At 36.6% G+C, this 14,798-nt stretch overlaps 1 non-coding gene and 1 pseudogene across 1 annotated transcript; one reads left to right on the forward strand and one right to left on the reverse strand.

The window, feature by feature from the left end:
• Nucleotides 1-1,161: 1,161 nt before the first annotated feature.
• On the reverse strand, nucleotides 1,162-5,347 carry LOC148194337 (uncharacterized; annotated as a pseudogene).
• Nucleotides 4,710-4,816, forward strand: LOC148194338 (small nucleolar RNA R71). The gene has a single exon (XR_015781809.1). It is a non-coding gene; the product is annotated as a small nucleolar RNA R71 (small nucleolar RNA).
• Nucleotides 5,348-14,798: the final 9,451 nt, after the last annotated feature.

The following is a 14,798-nucleotide window of genomic DNA, read 5'->3' on the forward strand; positions in this document are numbered from 1 at the left end:
TTCAATATCACCTCCTAAATACAATTTTAATCTTTGACCATTTACTCTAAAATTTCTTTCTGAATTAATGTCCGAAATTTCAATTGTACCAAAGGGAAAAACTTTTTTAATAACAAAAGGACCTGACCACCTAGATTTTAATTTGCCTTGGAACAATTTAAGCCTAGAATTATATAATAATACATGTTGTCCTAGGGCAAACTCTCTAAGCAACAGTTTTTTATCATGCCATTTTTTTGTTCTTTCCTTATAAATTCGAGCATTTTCATAAGCTTGTAATCTAAATTCCTCTAATTCATCTAATTGCAAAAGCCTTTTCTCACCTGCATTTGTTAAATTAAAATTCAGCAATTTAATAGCCCAAAATGCTTTATGCTCTAATTCAACTGGTAAATGACATGATTTTCTATACACCAATTGATATGGTCACATTCCAATAGGAGTTTTAAAAGCTGTACGATAAGCCCAAAGTACATCATCTAATTTTCTAGACCAATCTTTTCTAGATGAGTTCACAACTTTTTCTAAAATTCGCTTCAACTCCCTATTAGAAATTTCCACTTGTCCACTGGTTTGGGGATGGTACGGGGTAGCTATCTTGTGTCTAACACCATATTTTCCCAAAAGTGATGCAAATGTTTTATTATGAAAATGTAAACCTCCATCACTAATGATTGCTCTAGGTACCCCAAATCTAGAAAAAATATGTTTCTTGGTGAAAGAAACCACTACCTTAGCATCATTTCTTGGTAAAGGAATAGCTTCTACCCATTTAGACACACAATCCACAACAACTAATATGTATTGGTTTGAGAAAGAAAGAGGAAAAGGTCCCATAAAATCTATACCCCAAACATAAAAAATTTCAACTTCAAGTATATTGTTTAAGGGCATCTCATTTCTTTTTGAAATATTTCCTACCCTTTGGCATCTATCACAATGTTTAATAAAGTTATAAGCATCTTTAAAGAGGGTAGGCCAATAAATCCACTTTGTAAGACTTTAGAAGCTGTTTTTTCAACACTAAAATGTCCCCCATAATCTGACCCATGACAATGCCAAAGAATATTCTCAAATTCGTTTTCAGGGACACATCTCCTAATGATACCATCACCACATCTTTTAAACAACAAAGGATCATCCCAAAAATAAGATCTAACATCATGCAGAAATTTTTTTCCTTTGTTGAAAAGTAAGACCATGAGGAATTATACCACCTGCTTTAAAATTGGCAAAATCTGCAAACCATGGCAAGGAAGTAATAGCTAATAATTTCTCATCTGGAAATTCCTCTGAAATAGGCCTCATATCCTGGTTCATGTCATTAACTTTCAATCTTGACAGGTGATCTGCAACACAATTTTGCTTACCTTGCTTATCTCGGATTTCTAAGTCAAACTCTTGTAATAAGATAATCCACCGAATTAATCGTGGCTTGGCATCCTGCTTAGCAAACAAATATCTCAAAGCAGCATGATCAGTGTAAACAATAACCTTAGACCCAATAAGATAAGATCGAAATTTATCGAAAGCAAACACTATTGCAAGCAATTCTTTTTCAGTCGTGGCATAATTCTTTTGAGCTTCATTCAAAACACGACTAGCATAATATATAACGTGAAACACTTTTTCTTTTCTTTGTCCTAATACAGCACCCACAGCATAATCACTAGCATCACACATCATTTCAAATGGTAAAGACCAATTAGGGGCTGTAATTATAGGATCATAAATAAGTTGTTTCTTTATGGTTAAGAATGCTTGCATACATGCCTCATCAAACACAAAAGGAGCTTCTTTTTCAAGAAGATTAGTCATTGGCTTTACTATCTTGGAAAAATCTTTAATAAACCGCCTATAAAAACCCGCATGACCTAAAAAACTTCTTACCCCTTTTACATTCACTGGAGGAGGTAATTGTTCAATTACTTCTACTTTTGCTCTATCTATCTCAATACCTTTAGAAGAAATGTGATGACCAAGACAAATACCTTCTCTCACCATAAAATGACATTTTTCCCAATTTAACACTAAATTAGTTTCTTGGTATCTTTGTAATACTAAGGTCAGATTAGATAAGCAAGAGTCAAATGAAGAACCAAAAACAGAAAAATCATCCATGAATATCTCAATGCAATTTTCAATCAAATCAGAAAAAATGGAAAACATACACCTTTGAAAAGTTGCAGGTGCATTGCAGAGACCGAATGGCATCCTCCTGTAGGCAAAGACTCCATAAGGACATGTAAATGTTGTCTTCTCTTGATCTTTAGGAGCTACTGCTATTTGATTGTAACCAGAATAACCATCTAAAAAACAATAATATGCATGTCCTACCAATTTTTCTAGCATTTGATCTATAAAAGGAAGTGGAAAATGATCCTTTCTTGTGGCTTGATTCAATCTTCTATAATCAATACATACCTGCCACCCTGTGACTTTTCTTGTAGGAATGAGTTCATTATTTTCATTTTTCATTACTGTCATCCCTCCTTTCTTGGGTACAACTTGAACAGGACTCACCCACTCACTATCAGAGATTAGATAGATAATGCCCGCATCCAAAAGTTTAATTACCTCTTTCCTTACCACTTCCTTCATAGTAGGGTTGAGTCTTCGTTGTGGTTGACGTACAGGTTTAAAGTCCTCTTCCAAATAAATTTTATGCATACACATAGTAGGACTAATACCTTGCAAATCTTCAATTTTCCAACCTATTGCAGATTTATGCTCTCTCAAAACCCTTAAAAGTTTATCTTCCTTAGTGGTAGTAAGTTCACTGCTCACAATTATGGGATTTAGCTTTTGCTCATCTAAGAACATGTATTTAAGGTGAGAGGGAAGTTGTTTAAATTCTATCTTGGATGTCTCTTCTCCTCCGTCCTCACTCTTGTGTAGATCTTCTATTCCTCTCTTGGAATTGAATATTGGCTTGAGAACTTTTAATTGATGAGCACACTTCATCACCTCTTCATCAGTCAATTTTTTATTCAACTCCTTTGCTTCCATTCTTGACAATAGAGCTCTCTCTAATGGATTCTTCCTCACATGACAGTGTATGTCTTCCAACACAAGAGACTCAATTATTTCAGCCCTGAAACAGTCTTCTTTGTCTAATTTATGCTTCACTGCTTCATTTATAGAAAATGTTACTTTTTCATCTGCTACTCTTAACATCAATTCACCTTGTTCTACATCTATCATTGCTCTTCCTGTGGCTAAAAATGGTCTTCCCAATATAATTGGGACTTTAGCATCTTCTTCCATGTCAAGAACCACAAAATCAGCTTAAAAGATAAATTTATCCACCTTCACTAAGACATCTTCTACAATTCCATAAGGATAAGTCATTGAACGGTCTGCCAATTGTAGAGTTATCATAGTAGGCTTCACTTCTCCAATACCTAGCCTTTTAAAAATGGACAAAGGCATCAAATTGATACTTGCTCCAAGGTCACACAATGCCATACCCACCGTTATATTTCCAATCTCACATGGAATGACAAAGCTTCCTGGATCCTTCAACTTAGGAGGTAATTTTTGTTGAATTATTGCATTGCACTCCTTTGTGAGCATAATTGTTTCATCTTCTTGAAGCTTCCTTTTCTTTGACAACAAGTCTTTCATGAATTTAGCATAACTTGGCATTTGCTCCAATGCTTCAGCAAAAGGAATATTAATGTGGAGCTTCTTAAAGACATCAAGAAATCTTGCAAATTGCTTCGCTTGTTCTTGCTTCTTCAACCTGTGAGGGAATGGAATTGTAGGGACATACTCCCGCATTTTACTCCCACTCTCTGGATTTTTTTCTCCCTCATTCGTCTCCTCACATTTTCTCTCAACTTCATGTTTTTCACTCTCTTCTACTGTTTCATCAACTCTTTTATTGTTCTCTCTCTCCATCTTACTCCTTTTTTTCATTCTCTAACACTCTTCCACTTCTCAATTGAATTGCCTTACATTGTTCCCTTGGGTTTGGTATAGTGTCACTAGGAAATGTTCCAGGAGATCTCTCTAAGAACTGTCTTGAAAGTTGACCAATTTGATTCTCCAAATTTCTGATTGAAGGCTCCTGGTTCTTGAAATTAGTCCTTGTTTCATTCATGAAATTAGAAGTCTGCTCCACAAAGGTAGAAGTTTGCATAGTTAGCTTCTCTAATGCATTTTCCAACATAGACATCTTGTTTCCTTGATTGCTAGGTTGTGTTTGATATTGATATGGAGGCTTTGGTTGATTAGATTGGATTGGATTGCTCCAAGGTCTGGTTTGTTGATGTCTCCAATTTGCATTAAGGTTGGTGGAAAACTGATTTTGTTGTTGTCCCACTACATTCACTTGTGCCTCTTGTTGAGTGGCCTGACATTCACCATTTTGATGCATTCCTCCACAAAAGTCACACACTGGAGATATTGTATTAACATTATTTGCTTGCATATTTCCCAACTTCTGAGTCAAATCAGTGATTTATTGTGTTAACAACTTGTTTTAGGTTAGGATAGCATCCAAAGTATTAACCTCCAACACTCCAGCTTTTCTATTTTGACGATCAAACTGCATATTCACTGTGTTGTTTGCCATTAGCTCAAGAGTCTCCAAAGCTTCTTCTGGTGTTTTGAGATTGAATGATCCTCCACTTACTACATCCAAAATTGCTTTAAAAGAGGGTGAAAGACCATTATAAAATATCTGCACCTGTAACCAAACTGGTAGGGCATGATGTGGACACTTCCTAATTAGCTCCTTGTATCTTTCCCATGCCTCATATAAAGATTCAGTGTCTTGCTGCACAAAAGTAGTAATCTCGTTTCTCATTTTAGTTGACTTGGAAGGAGGAAAGTGTTTAGTTACAAATTTTGTAGCCATATCCTCCCATGTAGAAATACTTCCTTGAGGTTGTGATTGAAGCCAACTTTTTGCCTTATCCCGTAGTAAGAAGGGAAACAATCTTAAATGAATTGCATCATCTGAAACTCCATTAATTTTCAAGGTATCACATATTGCCAGAAAATTCTCCAAGTGAGAATTAGGATCTTCTAAATTTGCACCTCCAAATTGATTCTGTTGAATGACTTGCAACAATGCAGGCTTGATTTCGAAATTGTTAGCTTGAATAGGAGGTCTCACAATGCTCCCTTGATAACTATTAGGATTTGGCATTGAATAGTCACGAAGAGTCTTTCTAACAGGTTGGTCTGCCATTGTTAATGCCTCCTTTTCTTGTTCAATTCATCTTTGTTCTTGTCTTCTTTCTCTCGTTCTTCTTCTTGCACTACTTCTACTTCTTCTAGTAGTGCGTTCAATTTCTGAATCGTAAAGCAATTCTTCTGGGGCAACAGTACCTCGCATAAACAACTAAAAAAACACACAATACTGCAACAGAAATTTCGTGACAATAAAATTTGAAAATAAAAAATCAAAAATAAAAACAAAAATTCCCTAAAATCTACAACTCAAATCTTAAGCCAATTAGATCACTAATATCAACAATAATCAATCCCCGGCAACGGCGCCAAAAACTTGATAAACTATTTGGCAAGTGTACCAATTGTTATTATAGTAATTAAATATCGTCCTCTGAGATTGAAATAGTTGAGTACTAGATTACTAATTAGTATAATTTTGAGCAACCAAATTTCAAGTAAAATAGTGAACATAAACAAATGACAAAAATTTAATTAAAATTAACAATGTTAGAGAATTGAATTTTTGTACGCTTTCATATAAATTCTTAACCCTTCCCAATTGATGTGCAAATTATAATTATCTAATTGAGTTTATTAAGAGCTTGTTTGCCCCTAATCCCTTAGATAGGCAAACATATTCATCAAATTCTAACCCCCAATCCCTTAGGCCAGTTATATAATTTAATGAAGTTATGAAGAACAATTACCATCTCAATTGCAAACTAATTAGCTATGCCCAATTTCCCAATTGTGACAATTTCTAATATGCTCTATTGACAATCGCAAGCAATCCCCAATTTTCCAATTGTGAAACTGCTCATAGAGAAAGACATTCAAAGCATAAATAGAACACTGAGATAAATTAAAATTAACAAAACATCAATTGGAAAGGTTCAGAAGTTATAATCAAAGTACTACATCAATTCTCTAACAAAAAGGAAATTTGATGTAATCCTGCCCGACGTAGTCCTTGTTTAGTATTTTTACCTTTTATAGGTTAGCTTGTAAGGAGCATGGGTTACTATAAATATCCGTCTCCATCATTGTATCATTCACTTTTGAGATTAATGAGAATTGAATTTTCTGAAATCAGAAATTATTCTCTCTTGAAAGTCAGGCTAGAGAGTCCAAAGACTCCCTCTCGCCACCTTCCAAGCACCTCTCTCACTTCCATTTTCCATTTTCACGGTGCTTCTCTCCTCCACGCTACCTCTCCTTCACTGCCACCTCGTTAGAGCATGCGTCCGCGCTCTCCCTTTCATTCTTCAACCACGCGTCAACTCCTCCATTCCACTTAATTGGTTTTCCTCTCGCGCATCAGAAACGCCATTTCATTTTGCATTTCATTCTCGCGTCTTCTTCCACCACGAAACAGATCTTCATTTTTTCACATCTCAGAATCCACATCTTTCACTCTCACGTTGCACATCCCAGAGCATCTCACTCTCTCTTGAGAGCTCTCATCATCATGAACCATTGCTTCCATCACGGTAATCCTCTTTTTCCTCACAGATCCATCTTCTTCCATCATTTCTTTTGATTTTCTACCGTTTAATCCACTTTCCACTGAGCAATCTAGCTTTCCCATCGTTCAATCATGAGTTTGAACCGATTAATCGGTTCATTTTGAGCTTTTCCCCTTTTCTAGGGTTTCTATCGAATTTAACCTTCCGTTTCTTGTTCTTCTTCGAGTTTTTTATCATTTTCCGCTGCATTCATCTCTGGAGGAAGCTTCGAAGGAGCTCACGACACGCACATTCGTCATCTCCTCGGGCGTTCGTCCATCAAGTGGTATCAGAGCTTTGGTCGTCCACGCGTCAAAGGTAAGTATCTTTGTTTCGAATCTTGTTTCAGTTTGATTCGCATCTCTGTCTTTGTTCTAGTTTTGTGTTTTGATTCTGTCTTGATCCTGAGTTTGTTCTTCCATTCCGCTGCTTGATTCATGTTCTGGTTGAACACTGTGCGTTTAATTTCTTTCATTTTCACGTTGTTAGTTAATTTCTTTACTGTCTTGTGTTGATTTCGCGTTTGTTGAGTTTATTTTCTGTGTATGAGATTCAAATATGTTTGTTCGTTCTTGGATCTCAATTTCTGCGTTTATGTTTTCAAGTTGATATGTTCACTGTTATGAGTTTTGTGTTTAGGATTCTATAATTTTGTGTATGTGTGTTTTCTTTACTTTGAGTATTGTTCATCATTTTCATCAGTCCAAATTTTTGTTTGAGTCATTTTATTTGAGCATCATATTCTGTCTTGTCTATAGTCATGTGCATTCGTTGAAACTGGTGCAGTTTTTGATCTGTCCTAAAACTGATTTCAATTGTACATTTGATCGTCAAATTGTGTTTGAGCCTTGGTATAAACTCTATCAACCCACAAAAGCAATGACACATTCAAACGAATGAGCTGGTTGATAGATATCCATTGGCCAATCCAATTATTCTTTAAAGTTGAAACTGTTTTAGTCCATATTCTTTTGCTACATTCTTTTCTGGATTTTGAGCTGCTGTTAAAAAGCAAGTGCATACTGCAAAGATCAATGAAAGGCATAGCCTAGATCAGTAGCACGTTGTGAACACAACTTAACATTGTTGCAGCAATTGGCCGATCTGCACATGCTTTGCTTGAGTCTAGTTATTTTGTTTCAAATCTGGTTTAGCACATAGATCATTGCTAAACATCTTTCATCGTTGATTTAGTGTCTTGTTCAAGTTTGAGTTGCTGTTTCTGGTTCAATTTAAGTGTTCAAAGGTCATTTGATTCATTAAGTCAAAATTTGAGTTGAAGAGTTGCTTAATTTGAGTAATTTGGGGCTGACTAAGTCAAATTTTGAGATAGTGTGTTTCTGCATCTAGTTGCTTTACAAACAAGTTTGTTTTAGATATTTGAAACTGATTATGCAAAGAAACCATGAGTTAATAGCTGCCCTAAGCCTTTTCACTCTTTAAACCACCAAACTTTTGGCATTTTTCATTCACAAGTTGCTAGTTGTTTGCCTTTTCTGAAATTTGTGGAATTGGTGCATTTGAAATTGAGTTATCATTGCAGCAAAAGCTTGGCCATTCTGTTTATATGTAAAACAATTCAAAAGAAACATTTATATAGTTCTAAAAAGCTGACAAGCCAGTGCAATTGACTTTTATGAAAGCTGATGCATTAGAAAAGCCTTTTCTCTTAGGCATTTTATGGAACAGTTTCAACCAATTCTGAACTAAATTTGAATTTGGTGCAAATGCAACTTGTTTGGGTTTTTTTTTATTTGCTTTTAAAATCTTTTCTAGAGCTATTATTAGGTTCAGTTTGAGTGCTCACTTTCTTCAAAGCTTTGTTTCTTGCTTGTCTTGGTTGATAACTCTGGTTTTGTCTATCACATGTGCAATCTATTCTGCTGATCTTAATTTGAAGCTTTTAATTACTTTATTCATCTGATCTAGAGTTGTCTTAAGCAATAGATCTGTTGTGCTGTCATTATTTTATGGTTGTCCTGTTCTGTTTTGGTTTCTGATTTTGACCTTAGCTTAGCCATTCTTGATTGAGAAGTTGTTACACTCTGGTTTCTGGAATCTGAAAGAAGGTTTGTGTGCTTGGTAGTATCTTAGGTGGTGGTGGTCTGAAAGACTCTCAAGCCTTGAACTACCAAGGGAGAATCTTCCTTCCAAACCTTTTCATTTATGTGCTTTAAATTTCAAAAGAGAAGCCTGAGTGTTGTGAGTTTTGTAAGGCTGACTTGGCCTAATTCCTTGGCAATTTGAAATACAGAATTTCATTGTTCATCTAACTGTGTTGTTGACTGTTCATTGTGCAGGAAAAGGAGTTTGAGTGATCAAACTAGAGCAGCTGTGATTGTACTCATTTTAATATGCTCTTGCATTCATTTTGAACCTTAATTTGTTTGCTGAATCACTGCTACTTTACCTGTTCTGATTGCATTTTGAACTTCTTCATTTTGTTGTATCAACACTGTTTTAATTGCCAATTCCTGATTACACATACTTCTGCACATACTGCTGCACATTGTATTTCATTGGTTTGATCAGATTGGTCTGCTACTTTTGATTAATCTCGAACATTGTTGTCACCAGTTTGGTCCATTGATTCTGACCAGTTTAATTCACTGATTTGCTATACAGGCTATACTGGTCATTTAATTGTGAATCAACTTATTCTTCATTTTTCCTGCATTGTATCATGTGGTGTATCTACTGTTTTTGGTGTAGCTGTGTAGATCTGATTTAATTGTTGTCATATAACTAGTGCATCAGTTACAAGAATGCAGTGTAGGATGTCTACAAGTGAAGAATGAATCTGCTGATTAGTTGAGCACGAGGAAGAACCTACAACAAAGTCCACTAAAGCCAACAACTAGAAATAGCATTAATTAGGGAAGTTGCTTAGCTATATTGCTTCTGTTTGTTTAAACTGTTTGTGTTATAGCTTGCAATTTGTTGGATGTTGTGATTTGCTGAATTGGAATCTGGTTTGATTTTGATGTGTGCAGAGCTGATACTTGAGACTTTAGCTTGAGCATAAATTTACTGAGAAAACAGCAACCTAAGCACTTAATGTGGAAGCTTTGAACTAAAGGGAATTATTTAGTTTAATTGCTTCTGACTATTTAAACTGTTTTGGATTTAAATTGTTCATTGTTGGATTGCATGATCTGCTGAATTGGTGTGAATTATCTGTGCAGAGTTGCTTTCATTGGAATTCAATTTGTGTACAAGTTTAATTGAGCAGCAGCAGAATTTTAATGGAAAGTTTAGAAAGCTTGTGCAACCAAGAGAAAGGGAAGTTCTTACTGCCCTATATTTTTTTTGTGCAATCTGCTTAGCTAAGGGTTTTTAAGTGACAGAAACTTTGTGCAATTGTTTGTAGGATGAGACTAGCAAGGAGATTCAAGAGAATTGATTCCAGCAACAACAAAGTTGAGCAACAAAGCTGAATGAAGTGGACCAGGACCGTAGCAGCCTAGTATAGTTTTTTTTTTGTAATTGTTTTCTTTAATTTGTTTGTAATAGGCTTGTGTTAGCCTAATGTTAGCTTTAGATTGTTTTGTAAAAAGGCCTTTTATAAAGTCCAAGTTCTTTGGAAGAGTCCTTGATGCTCTTTCAAACTCTTGGCAACTTTACTTGCTTTAATTTTAGTATAGCTAGACAGGTGAGTGTGTCTTGTTAGCCAAAGCAACAAGCCTCACCATAGGAGTAGACTTTAAATATTGATTTGCTTTATGTTTCACGTTTAGGGGTGATTTAGGCTAAAAGGGATTAAACTCTAAGCCTTTTCACACTAGAGTCCGAAGAGTCTAGTCTTTTAGTGTTTAATTATTTGTGATTGTTTGAGTTGTGTACTTTGTTTCTAAAGGTGATTTTAGTTTAAGGGGTAATTAGTTAGTAGCCTAAGACATTTCTGGCAAGGCAAGACTTGGTACTTAAGCAGCTCTTTAGCTCACCTCTCTTACCTGGGACTTGTTTAAGTGAAAGTTTTGAACCCTTTAGATTAAGAAAACTTTTAAAAACAAAGATGTCTTCTTATAGTTCATATAGGTCTTCTAGGTTAGATAAAGTTGATGAAATGTTTAAACAAGCTAGGAATCTTCCATCCTTTGGTAAAGACATAGGTGCATTAACATACCTAGCTTGGGAAAAAGAAATTGATAAAATAAATCCTTGGTTTTATGAAGAGAGTGAATATTATGTCCTTAGCATATATCTCTCTAAGTTAGAAGAACATGCAAGTGAGTGGTGGGATGAAAGACAATATCATGTTAGGAAAGGTAGAAAGTCCTCCATACATAATTGGCATGATTTAAAAGCTTGCATGAGAAGAAAGTTTGTGCCTTCAAGCATTAAAAGAAACCTAGAACTAATTAGGGATTGCATTGATGATGGAAAATTATTTCTTGAGCGTTTAAATGATCATGGGTTTCTTCGTAGAGAATTAGAATTTGGGGCAAGACTTAAAGAACTCAAGAATAAGAAAAGAGAAAGAGAGATTGAGAGAAAGGAAGAGGAAGAAAGGAAAGAAGAAGAGAAGAGAGAGAGAAAAGAAAACGAGAAAAGAGAAAAGAGAAGAAGAGAGGAATTAAGAAAAGAAGAAGAAAGAAAAGAAAAAGAGAGAAAAGAAGAAAAGAGAGAAAGGCAAGAAAGAGAGAAGAAAGAGAAGGAGAAATTGTTGCTGATGACAAATTCTATTTTTTCCAAGACTATGGAACCTAAAAGGGAAGGTTTCCAAATCTTTACTTCTTTTCCAATCATGGTTTATTCTTCAAATATTGACTTCTCTTTCAAACCAATTGTCATTATATACTCTATAAAAACATTTTCAAAATATGACAATTCAAATCTTGAGTTATTCTTATCTTTAAGAAAACACTTAACTCAAGACAAAATTGAATTTGGACTTCTAAAATTTTCAAAGATTACATATCAAAGTATTAGAAGTTCTTATTCTCTTGTCTTTAAAGAAAATTTCTTTCTTGGATTGATATTAACTGAAGATATATTTGATGTGTATTGCAGATTCGTGTTTGATCCAGGAGGAAGAAAAATAGATCTAAAGTAATAAGGCCACTTCATGGCTCTGCTCCCAAGACTACGTGGAGCTTCTTCATAAGGCGATGCCAGATTTGAGGACAAATCTTTTTTTTAAGAGGGAGGGTATGATGTAATCCTGCCCGACGTAGTCCTTGTTTAGTATTTTTACCTTTTATAGGTTAGCTTGTAAGGAGCATGGGTTACTATAAATATCCGTCTCCATCACTGTATCATTCACTTTTGAGATTAATGAGAATTGAATTTTCTGAAATCAGAAATTATTCTCTTGAAAGTCAGGCTAGAGAGTCCAAAGACTCCCTCTCGCCACCTTCCAAGCACCTCTCTCACTTCCATTTTCCATTTTCACGGTGCTTCTCTCCTCCACACTACCTCTCCTTCACTGCCACCTCGTTAGAGCATGCGTCCGCGCTCTCCCTTTCATTCTTCGACCACGCGTCAACTCCTCCATTCCACTTAATTGGTTTTCCTCTCGCGCATTAGAAACGCCATTTCATTTCGCATTGCATTCTCGTGTCTTCTTCCACCACGAAACAGATCTTCATTTTTTCACATCTCAGAATCCACATCTTTCACTCTCACGTTGCACATCCCAGAGCATCTCACTCTCTCTTGAGAGCTCTCATCATCATGAACCATTGCTTCCATCACGGTAATCCTCTTTTTCCTCACAGATCCATCTTCTTCCATCATTTCTTTTGATTTTCTACCGTTTAATCCACTTTCCACTGAGCAATCTAGCTTTCCCACCGTTCAATCATGAGTTTGAACCGATTAATCGGTTCATTTTGAGCTTTTCCCCTTTTCTAGGGTTTCTATCGAATTTAACCTTCCGTTTCTTGTTCTTCTTCGAGTTTTTTATCATTTTCCGCTGCATTCATCTCTGGAGGAAGCTTCGAAGGAGCTCACGACACGCACATTCGTCATCTCCTCGGGCGTTCGTCCATCAAAATTAGTTCTGCATACTGAAAATAAAAATCACCAAAAACCCCAAGGAGAAGAAGAAGAAATTTGCGTTCTGGATCCTCTGCGTGTCCGTCCTCTATTTCCCCCTCCAAAATCGTGGCATTATATTGCCCTCCTACGTGCGTTCACCCTCCAAATTAGTGGAATTGGTCCGTTACTTCTCTCAGTAACTGTCCCTTTTTGTTTTTCTCCTTTTTTCTTTAATCTTTAATTCCACGTAATATCAGACGTTGATTACTGACCGTTTCCACAGTTCATGGAAAAATCCACAATCTGGGTGTGAACCTCTCTGGTTTCCATTCTGCACACCTTAGTTAAATCCATAGGTTGTGGAAAAAATCGCAGCTCAGTTATGGAACGCTCTGGTTTTGAGTTTACATCTCCTGAAGCAAATCCACAGGTTGGGTAAAAAACCATAGTTCAGTTGTGACGCTCTCTGGTTTCACCTTTACATCTTAAGCACTTATTCTTCCTGATTTGTGATTTTAACCCTCACAAAACACCTATTAACAAGAAAAAACACAAAATCCAACTGTATGATCCGAAACAACTATAATGCTTAATAAAATGATTCAATTAATATAATTATGCATGCAAATGGCCTAAACTAAACTACTAATGCAATTACATTTTATTTACCTATCAGGTTACTCCTATCATTAAGTTGATTCTCATTATAATGCTGACCAATATATTTCATATAATACATAATTAAAACTTTATACTTTTAAAAAAAAAAATATGAAATAAATATAAAAATTTATTTAGCATCAATTTTTTTTTCACCTAGCCAAGTCAAACTCTATCCAAACATAAAGACACTAGTACAAAATAGGGATAAGAACACGGGTAATACGCCCCGGTTTTTAGAAAACCGAAGCATATGTAGAAGCGGTGGCATTTTCGCAATTTCGACAAATTTATATGCCTCGGTTGTAAAAAAACCGAAGCATAAACACCAAATTAACTCGGTTAAAAATAAAATCGAGACCTGATGTTCTGCCACATGGCACCTAAAACTGGTTAATTTTTTACTACCTCGGTCCTCTAATCCAACCGAGGCATAAAGGTTTCAATTACCTCGGTCCTCTGACCCGAGGCATAAACCTTTCGAAATGCACACCCATCCAACATAAACCTTTCATTTGCAACATCCAACATCCAGAGCACGCGTTCGCTTTCCCTTGCTTATCCTCCCACCTCTACGAAACCCAGAAGCAACTTAACGTTGGCGGCGACTGCGGCGAGGCATGGTGAGGTGGCGGCGAGGCATGGCGAGGTGGCGGCGAGGCATGGCGAGGTGGAGGCAAGGCATGGTGAGGTCGTGGCGAGGTCAGAGCAAGGTGGCGGCGAGATCTCTTCTTCCCTTGTTTCTTTTCAGGTTTAGACGCGATTTGATCTCCGCGGTGTGACGGTCCGTGTTCGTGGAGGTGGGAGGTTGTCCGTGGCGTGCGGTCGCTGTCCGCGGCGTGACGGTCGCTGTCCGCGGCTTTGATTTAGGGTTTCGATTTGGGGCTTGGCGACACTTTTGGAGGCGCGACTCAGGCTTCGTTGGTGGCGGCCGGCGGCTGGCGGTGGATCTCGCCTTCGTAGGGGATGAACCGAAGGGCGAGCTGATGGTGCGGCGATGGTGGCGCGACTATGGTGGAGCGGCGAGGGTTTCGTTTTTGGCAGCGATGGCTTCTGGTTTTTGGGTTCTCTGTGTTTTGCGTTTTTAGGTTCTCTGCATTTTGCGTTTTTGGGTTCTCTGCCTTCAATTTCAAAACTCATCATTCAATTTTATTTTTGTCGACAGGGGTGATTGTTGGATTGCGAGTGCGATCTGAGAGAGGAGAGGGAAAGAGATTGATTAGAACTGAGAAAGGAAAGGGAAGGGAAGAAGGCTTTGGACATTGATTTGGGTTTTCTTCTTTGTTTTACAGTTTCTTCTGAGTATGGACTGATGAGTCAATATTTTCTCAATTTCACTTAGCTTATTGTACCGAATTTAATCAGGGAATTGTGCTTAAATGTCCAGTATTTTCCCATTTTTCTTAATTGTGCTTAATTTGATCAGAAATTCTTATTTTAATTAATTTGAATTATTTGAGCTAATTA

The sequence above is a fragment of the Vigna umbellata genome, chromosome 8, assembly GCF_029865625.1.
Source record: "Vigna umbellata cultivar VRB3 chromosome 8, Vumbellata_1.0, whole genome shotgun sequence".
In the NCBI taxonomy this organism is placed as follows: domain Eukaryota; kingdom Viridiplantae; phylum Streptophyta; class Magnoliopsida; order Fabales; family Fabaceae; genus Vigna; species Vigna umbellata.